Source organism: Podarcis vaucheri, assembly GCF_965113315.1.
Source record: "Podarcis vaucheri genome assembly, chromosome: 7".
In the NCBI taxonomy this organism is placed as follows: Eukaryota; Metazoa; Chordata; class Lepidosauria; order Squamata; family Lacertidae; genus Podarcis; species Podarcis vaucheri.
The window spans coordinates 72830069-72839738 of NC_138765.1; positions in this window are offsets into that span (position 1 = coordinate 72830069).

Sequence of the window (9670 nt, forward strand, 5' to 3'; positions counted from 1 at the left end):
TGGTATAAATGCAGGGAGGCCAAACTGGCCTCTGAAAGCAAACACACTTTGCTAGATTGGTGGGCTCATTTGGGTAAACAACTGGGAAAGCCTCACGCTCCGCAATGGTGGCGCTTTGCATAAATGAAAAAGCTCCTGCGCCTTCTGTGTTCGGAGGCCTTCATCCGACTTTGCCCACATGGAGATTCCCATTTTGAAATGTAATGTTATATTTTGTTCCCCCTCTAATGAGGTTGCCAAGTGATTTTTGCACCCCCAGCGGCTCTTTTGATACGGTTTCTTCCTCCTCCCAAAACCGCCAGCCTTCCCTTCCTCACTGCATCTGCCACAGGGATGGAGACATTGTTATTCAAATACTTTTAAGTGCTTCGGAAAGGCAATAGGAAATGACCATAATGACAATAATAGCAATATTTGCTCTTTAATGTCCAAGTTATTTGGAGATATTTCTCTGCAAACAACCATTTCTGGGGCCCCTCCTGGGGCTTCCCATAAGTACATTGAAGTCTGCAGTGAACCCCAAATCCACAGCTGCTTGCAGGAAGGCATACCTGGTACCATAAAGGGAAGAAGGAGCAATGCAGGCAATCTTGAGCAGGGCACTACCTCCTTGGCAAACCTCCATGCACCAAAAACCTCCATTAAACTTTCTTCGTATGCAGCTGTTAGGTCTAGCTGCCATTTAAAATCTCTCTCTCTCTCTCTCTCTCTCTCACACACACACACACACACATACATACATATATATGCATTTAATACAAAAAAGATTACTGCTTCTAATTTGTCTGTAATTTCTCCACTGAAGAGATGCTAATGTGCCCATCAATTTCATCCAATTCTGTCAATAAAAAAGAAAGAAAGTTAAAGCCATATTTAAAATACCCCCATAGGGGAAGTACAAATTTTGTACGGAATCAGGATGAGGATTTGGACACAAAGTCAAATCAGAGCACCTCTGAAGTGCTTTGCACCCAATCTTTATATTTTCTAAGGTGCCAAATTGAGGTCCAAACTCTTTCTGGCCACGCTCATGTTATTTTAAATGCTGATTCACATTTTGCCACCTACCTGTACTGTACAAAGGTAAGAGCCACATGTTTTGCCTTGCCCATTTTTGCTCCTGGCAAGTGTTGTTCACAAGAGGATGCAATCAGGGGTTGAGCAAGGTGGGGGCGGACCACCCCAGGTGTCATCACCGAGGGGGTGACATTTGGTGTACCGTCTGCCCATGAATCCCACCTACCCCGAGCTGTCAGGGTGAGGGGGGTAGTTGTGACACTTTTTGCTGCTTTGTCTTGACAGCCCTGTGCTCCCTGGCTGCTGGAGGAGGCAGGCAGAGAGAGGACAGGAAGGAGGCAGGCGAGCGAATACGTGGAGGGTGGAGGGAAGGAGAGAAGCAGAAGATCTCTCAATTCAGGACCCAAACCCTGCAATCCCCCCCCCAAAAGCAATCCTTCTGTTGGGAGTCCAACTAGATTTCAATGTGTGTGTGTGGGGGGGGGGGTGACAAGAAATTTTCTGCACTGGGTACCATCTGACCTTGCCGTGCCACTGGCTGCAATCTTCAGACTGAAAAAGGTTGCCCAACTTTGCTATATGGGCTTGGCCTAGAACATGGGTAGGCATACTAAGGCCCGGGGGCCGGATCCCGCCCAATCGACTTTTAAATCTGGCCTGTGGATTGTCCGGGAATCAGCCTGTTTTTACATGAGTAGAATGTGTGCTTTTATTTAAAATGCATCTTTGGGTTATTTGTGGGGCATAGGAATTCGTTCATTTCCCCCCCAAAATATAATCTGCCCCCCCCCAAGGTCTGAGGGACAGTGGACTGGCCCCCAGCTGAAAAAGTTTGCTGACCCCTGGCCTAGAATCTCTGCAGAACATTATAAAGGTATCAATCATACCTGAGTCTTCATCAAGGATGAGTTTCAGCAGAATGAGGGAACCACAAATTGCCACTATCAAGAATGAACTTCAGACTATTAGAGTCAAGCAGAATAATGTCATGTTATAGTTTACAGTAATACTTGCATTTAAATAGATTTCCCTGCCAATGCATTTTTCAATGCATCCCATATGCGGTGCAGCAAACTCCATAATTAAAATATTTTGAGAAAGATTAGCTGCATTCTCCCATCTCACCCCTGCAAGAGCCTTAACTGCTATGCTATGGAAGTGTTCTCTTGATCACATAAAGGGAATGTTAAAAGAAAAGTCAGCTGTTGTGTTGCTTGTGATTATCAGATAACTTAATTTGCTGTCCCGCAGGTGTTGGGTTACCCTATCTTGTAATCAGAGGACACGGCATCTAGCTTACACAAAAAGCTAGAATGAAATAATTTGACAAGGAAAGCATAGAAATGGCAGAATGGAAAACCCATTATTTAACCACATCAAAGGGAAGAGTAGAAGCATCTATTGGGGTGACAATCTTCAGCTGGGTTGCCTACCTCAAACTGCAATGTAAAGATGTGGGGGGGGGGGGAGGATTCATATCACCCCAAAGGGTAAAAATTCAGGAATTGGATTGCAGTGCAAACCCCTCAGATGCAACCCCACTAAATTCAATGGGATTTTACCCCAGTTTAGTGTGTATACTGCACAGTGTGGCTGCAGCCAATGGGGGAGGTGAGGCAGCACCCCCCCCTTCCCCACAGCTAGCCCCATCAAAATGATGTTGGCCAATCATCACATAGCTTCACTCTAGGGACATTTTCTCAAGAAACGATAATCAATATTACAAATGAATATTACAGATTCTCGGTTAGGCAGAGAACAGAAGTACAGAGTCTTTATACTGGAAAAAAACAACCTGGAGATTTATTTTGGATGGTGCACTGGGCAAAAGAGCCAGCCTTTATTTAGAATGAACCAAAATGCCACAAAATAGGGGCAAGATCAGAGCAAGAATTTAGCAGGCCATTTTTTAAAATATAAATAATTGCAAATAAAATAGAAATCCAATGCAGAAAAGAGCTTGCTGGATCAGGCCAATGGTCCAGCTCCTGTTCTCACAGCAGCCAACCAGATGCCTATGAGAAACCCACAAGCAGGACAAAAGAAGAAAAAGCCCTTCCCTCTCCTCCATTTCCCATCAACTGGCTTTCAGAAGCATTATTGCCTCTGACCATAGCGGCAAAGCAGAGCCATCATGGCTTATAGCCATTGATAGCCGTATCCTCCATAAATTTGTCTAATCCCCCCTGTCATATGTTTTTTAATTTTATTGTAAGATAACGTTGATAAAATTCCAACAGAACCGGCATAGTGTTACATGCTTACACCTGTCACTTACAAGAAGAAAAATCGAACGAGGACACTGTCGAATAACCAAATCATTGAATGCATTGCCAAGGCTTCAACTACCCATGACATTGCCTGGCCGTAAGTAAGTGTGAGTGGCTGGAAGCCTAACATTAACGTCACTTCTGTTTACATAGCTGATATATGGGGAACTGTACCTTGTCAAAATGACCATGTTTGGTTTGGCCTCGAACAACTCTTCTGTGTTGCATTAAAGGCTTGGAAAGAGCTAGATCCCAAATATCCCCTTGCTATCCTGTGAGAGTCCCCACTTTTGGGGTCTTTCCCATAGGTGTGTGCAGGGGGTGTGCCAGATGTGCCCAGGCAAGCCTAATGTTGTTGTTGTTGTTTTTTAAAAAACTAGGAATCAAGGGAAGCAGACATAGAGAGGCAAAGGCAGAATAAAAAAGGCTGGAATGGACCTTGAATAGATCTGCAGCTTCTGTCTGCATGTCTCTGGGAGTATCAGTAGGGTGATTTTGTATGCTGTTTCCCTCGATATGTGCATTTTTGTAGCTGGAGTAGCTCTCTGCAAAATTTGAAGAAGGGCGAATTTCTAAGAAATAAAAGTGTTTTGGTTGGAGTATTGGCGTAGCCAGTGTTAATGGAGTACTTTTTCAACAAAATGCAAACAAAACACAATTTCTCCACCGCCGCCCCCATCCCAACTGAGTCTTCAAACCCCACAAGCTCATAGCTGTCAACGTTTTCCTTTTTTAAAAGGGAAATTCCCTTATTCCAAATAGGATTCCTCGCAAGAAAAGGGAAAAGTTGACAGCTATGCAGAAGCTGGGTTGTATCAAGAAGATGTCTGACCTCGGCTCCAGAACAGACAAGCAAACAGGATATCAAGGCAACTCAGAGCTCATCAACAACGCAAAGTAAAAGTTACCTGGAGAATACAGGGCATAAACATCAATGAAACATAACAAGCTGCATGGTGGGGCAAGGACAATGGGAAACATTATAATCCTGCCCGAAACAGTATTTGACAGAGAACCTGGTTTTAAATCAGGTGCTTTTTCTCAGAGTATTGTTCCTGACTGTTTGCATCATGTTACCGAATTCTGCATCCCCCCTCTAATAAAAAACGAAAGCTGCTATTAAAAATGAATCAATGGGCCAGTCCTGGTTTTGATCACTCGTGCGCTGGTCTTTGCAGCATCTGTTCCAATTAAAACTTGTTTTTGAGTTTCAAGATATTAGCCCGATCACTAGTGTTCTGTTTGGGATGTGAATAGGGCATTGTTCTGACAGGGTGTAGTTAAACAGACTCCACGGTGTCTATTAAAATGTTTTGCACCCCAATTAGACTGAAGAAGGAGGCGCGGAGACAGGATTAAGCCATATACCTTGGTCCCATATGTATTTTTTTTTTAATAGATTCATAGTCAATGAAAAACTGTTAACCGGGACCATGTGTTTGGGAAACGCAGCCTGCACGCTCTCTTGGCCTTTGACGAGAGGCACGCTGGGGCATCCATCAGGATTTAACGGGTACCAAACTTAATTACAGTAAGAACTGGACGGGAAGCCTTGCACAGCTATGACAAAACAAGCCGCTGACATATGGATGGAATCAGCATCAGAAACCCGGTGATGGCAAAGCTGAAAAATGGTATACAGATGCACCCCTTTCTTGCATTTTCTGTTGCAGTGGCAGCATACTGAGAGATTTTCCCCCTTCCATCTAATATCTGCACCACTTCATCCATAGACACTTTCAAAATACAATTGCTCAACAGCAACCTCCCTCACTGCAATAGCAGCACGGTGGTTGAGAAACCTGTTGTGCAATCCAGATATGGTGGGTTCTAATCCTGATGTGTATTACGACTATTTTGAGAGGGGATTTATTGTCATGGCTACAAAACTGAGCTTAAAACCAGAAGGAACCAGGTCTAACGCTTCCCTGTGACCTGAACTCCTTGAGCGTGATTTCGCTTATGAAGGTGGGGTGCAAATGCCAAAATAAATAGGTAAATTAATTAAATGCATGCACACATACGGCACGAACTGGCAGAGGGTTTGTGACTTTTCTGATAAAATGGGATGGAACTGAATAACACATGGCGACAGATTACCGTCAGGAGAACTCAACCACAGACCCAGTAGCGCCATGACCACCAAATACATGGAGATCATCACCCAGTGGATGCTGTTCCATTAGGGCCGGTAGAGCAGTGCTCCACCAGTGTCCATCTGCTCTCAACCAACCCCATCTTCCTGCCTGCCTTCTTCTTTATAACCAGACCTAGAGGGTGAGCCTGGCTGTCAGCTCTGTCCTCCATAGCCTCTGTGCTGTACTTGTAGAACTCAGCATGGAGGAGAGTGGGGACAAAGCTAGAATTAGTTGATCAGAATTACAAAACACCTCCCTGTCATTGAAGGGACAACCAAGCTTCTGAGCTATTTGGAAACTTCGTGGAACACCTTCCATTCCACCAGATTTCAGGAGAGGGATGTAAGAAAATACCAGTTTGATCAAACCAAAGGTCTATCTTTAGCTGAACACCCAGTTCTCATGGCAGCCAACCAGATGCCTGTGTGAAGCAGGGAAGCAGGACACAGGTGAACACTTTGGTAGTAGCCATGGGTAACCTTTCCCTCCATGAATTTGTCTAATCTCTTTTAAAGCCATCTAAGCTAGTGGCCATCGCTGCCTCCTGTAGTTCCATGTCTTAGACTGGTGACTGGAAGTGTCCACCAAGACCATATAACACCGGTCCTGAAAGACCTACATTGGCTCCCAGTATGTTTCTGAGCACAATTCAAAGTGTTGGTGTTGACCTTTAAAGCCCTAAACGGCCTTGGCCCAGTATACCAGAAGGAGCGTCTCCGCCCCCCTCATTTAGCCCGGACACTGAGGTCCAGCTCTGAGGGCCTTCTGGCAGTTCCCTCACTGCGAGAAGTGATGTTACAGAGAACCAGGCAGAGGGCCTTCTCAGTAGTGGCACCCGCCCTGTGGAAGGCCTCCCATCAGATGTCAAGGAAATAAACAACTATCTGAAGGCAACCTTGTTTAGGGAAGTTTTTAATGTTTGATGTTTTATTGTGTTTTTAATATTCTGTTGGGAGCTGACCAGAGTGGCTGGGGAAACCCAGCCATATGGATGGGTATTAAAAATTATTATTATTATTATTATTATTATTATTATTATTATTATTTTTATTATTTTATTTCATTGTCCTGAGTCTTCCAACATTCAGCTTCATTGGACATCTGTGAGTTCTAGTATTACAAGAGGGAGAAAATGTTTTCTCTATCTATTGTCCACAAGCTGCACATAATTTTACCAATGTCTATCATGTCACCTCCAGGGGCTTGAGGCAGGAGATGCTAGAAGCTGAACCTGGGTTCTTCAACATGCAAAGCCCATCTCCAGATTTTCTGCCTCTGAATGGGCATCCTGGGGCTTTACCTGCAGTTTCTGTGTATGTAACTAAAGGATTGCACTTCTGAGTACACCAATTCTGCCCAGAAAGTGGTTGAATATTTTCCTAATGACCGTTTTGAAAACGCAAACATTAGTACAGTCTTTGCATGTTGATTAATATGGGTTTTCCCCCCTCCCTTGAGTCTGATTTCCACTGCCAAAAACTAGGCAAAAGTGGAGGCATAACATAAAAATATGCTTTACAAAAACAGGCAGCATGACTTTATTTTTTTGGAACTCTCCCTGAAACGCAGTCCAAAAAGTTAAATAAACAAATAAATAAAAAACGAGATTGGTCTTGTCCCAGTCAAATGCTGGTACTCAAGTGGGCTTGGGTGGAAAGGTAGCTTCAAAAATAAATGCAGCCTTTGGGCTTGCAAAGTAAATATGGCCCAAGTGCAATGGCTATTAGATCACCTCGTGTAAATAGGGATGTTTGAAGCGTTCCAGCTCAGCATAGGAAGGCAGCAAAGAATGCCACTTTATTTCACCTTCTCATACTCAAGGGCTTTCTTGGTTCAGAGCTAAAGCAGATGGAAGGTGGAAAACCCCCAAATAAGCAAATGTATTGGGCATAGAGCCCAGCAGAAAGTGAGGACTTGGGCATAGGGATGTAGGGAAAGCCCTGCAGGATCAGGCCAGTGACCCATCTAGCCCAGATCCTGTCCTCACAGTGATCAGCCTTTGGAAGCCCAACATGCTTGAGTGCAACAGCTACTTTGTCTCCACTTGTGAATCTTCTAAAACATGTTTTTCTAAACTTGGGTCTCCACCATTTTTGGACTACAGCTCCCATCACTCTTAGCTAGCAAAACCAGTGGTTGATAGGATTTGTAGCCCAAAAACAGCTGGAGACCCAAGTTTGGGAAACCCTACTCTAAAGCATATCCCGAAACGTACTGCCTCCAGTGGCCATCTAGCCCAGCATCCTGTTCTCACAGTGGCCAACCTGTGGGAAGCCCAACAATAACAGCACCCTCCACACTTGTGATTCCCAGCATCTGACATTCTGAGGCACACGGCCTCCAACAGGAGAGCTAAAACAGCCACTAAGGCATTGAAGGGTGCAGTGAAATGCCATCCATTTCTGTGAAGGTGTGGGGGACCTGTGGCTAATCAGAATGGAACAGAATGTGGTCAAAAGAGGAGTGAGAGTAGGAGAGACCCTGTTGAATGAGCAAGAATTAAAGAGAGATGATTCACCCAGTGGAGTGTTGGTAAGACTACAAGAAGGAGGACAGACAGGTGGGGGTTGGCTAAGGGCAGATTGAGGTTGGGGGAGAGCAGAGCTTTGTTTGTCTTAATGGGCTAGTATTTTGTGTGTGTGTGTGTGTGTTGAGATATTATATATATCACATAACTATCCCCCCTATATTTCACCAGAATTAGACAATATTATTAAGCATTCCATCAGTATCACTCCTGGCACACAGAAAGGAGAGGGTCTTATCCCAAGGTCCTTGCTTAAAAAATAAAATAAAAGCAGCACATGGAAGATGAATTGCAAATCAATATATTGCCAAGCCGGTTTTTAAAATGCTCAGCTCTTTTGCTGAGCTGAAGCTGTAGAAACAGGGCCTCCTATTGGCAAAGCACATGAACAGCAGAGAGCAGTCACATCCGGTGAATTGCATGCTTTGAAATGCAGCAAAATGCTTTTGGGAAATTGAGAGTTGTCCGTCCCATTCACCTTCCAGCACATTTGATGTGAGAGAGGGAAGCTAGCAGTGCAATCTTCTGCACATTTACTTAGGAGTAAGTTAGTGTGTTCAATGGATATTACTCTCTAGTAAGCATATACAGAATTGCAGCCCCTGTGGCTCAACACCAGGAACCTCTTTCAGATGCCAGGGGCATGTGAAGCAGAAGCCTCTGGGCATGTGTAGAGTACCTTCCTTCATGCACTCAAAGCCATATTTGCACTAATAAATCTTAAAGGTAAAGGACCCCTGACAGTTAAGTCCAGTCGCAGACGACTCTGGGGTTGCAGCGCTCATCTCACTTTACAGGACAAGGGAGCTGGCGTTTTGTCCAGAGACAGTTTTTCCGGGTCATGTGGCCAGCATGACTAAGCTGCTTCTGGTGAAACAAGAGCAGCGCACAGAAACGCCGTTTACCTTCCTGCCACAGCGATCCCTATTTATCTACTTGCACTTTGACGTGCTTTCGAACTGTTAGGTTGGCAGGAGCAGGGACCGAGCAACGGGAGCTCACCGTGTCGCAGGGATTTGAACCACTGACCTTCTGATAGGCAAGCCCAAGAGGCTCAGTGGTTTAGACCACAGTGCCATCCGCGTCCCTAATAAAACTTACTAGGGGACAAAAACAAAGCTATTGGATATCAAGCTGTATCCAATATATTATATTCAGATTAGGCCCACTGAAATGAATGGGCCTAAGTTAATCATCTCCATTAACTCCAGTGGGGTACTTAGAGTAGGATCAACATAGGATACAACCATCAGAGCTTAATGGTTTGACAGAAGGGAGATGCTCTTTAAATAGCAATTTCTATTCCAGTGGTGAGGAACCTCTGGCCTCCTGACTGAGTTAGGTCCAACAGAGGTCCCAGTTAGGCCTGCAGAGGTCCCAGTTAGGCCTCCAAATATACCTACTTTTCACAAGTCATATGTGATGTGGGACAGGTAAAGATATGGCTGAGATCAGCAGGACTAAGGCACTCCCTATCAGAAGCACCTTAGAGCAGCCACTGGGACATGCTCTCAGCACCATCAGCTGATTGGCACTGGGTGCAAACCCTGATCAAGGTGCACTGTCAGTACTGGTTTGGCATTGGCATTGAGGATGCTTCTTCAGCAGAACTCAGTCTCAGCTCTGGACAGCAGATGGGTGGCTGGAGCAAGCCCCTTTTAAGTCTGATTGTAGGCATGGTTTGCAATCAATCCATAACCACAAACACACGTTTCCCC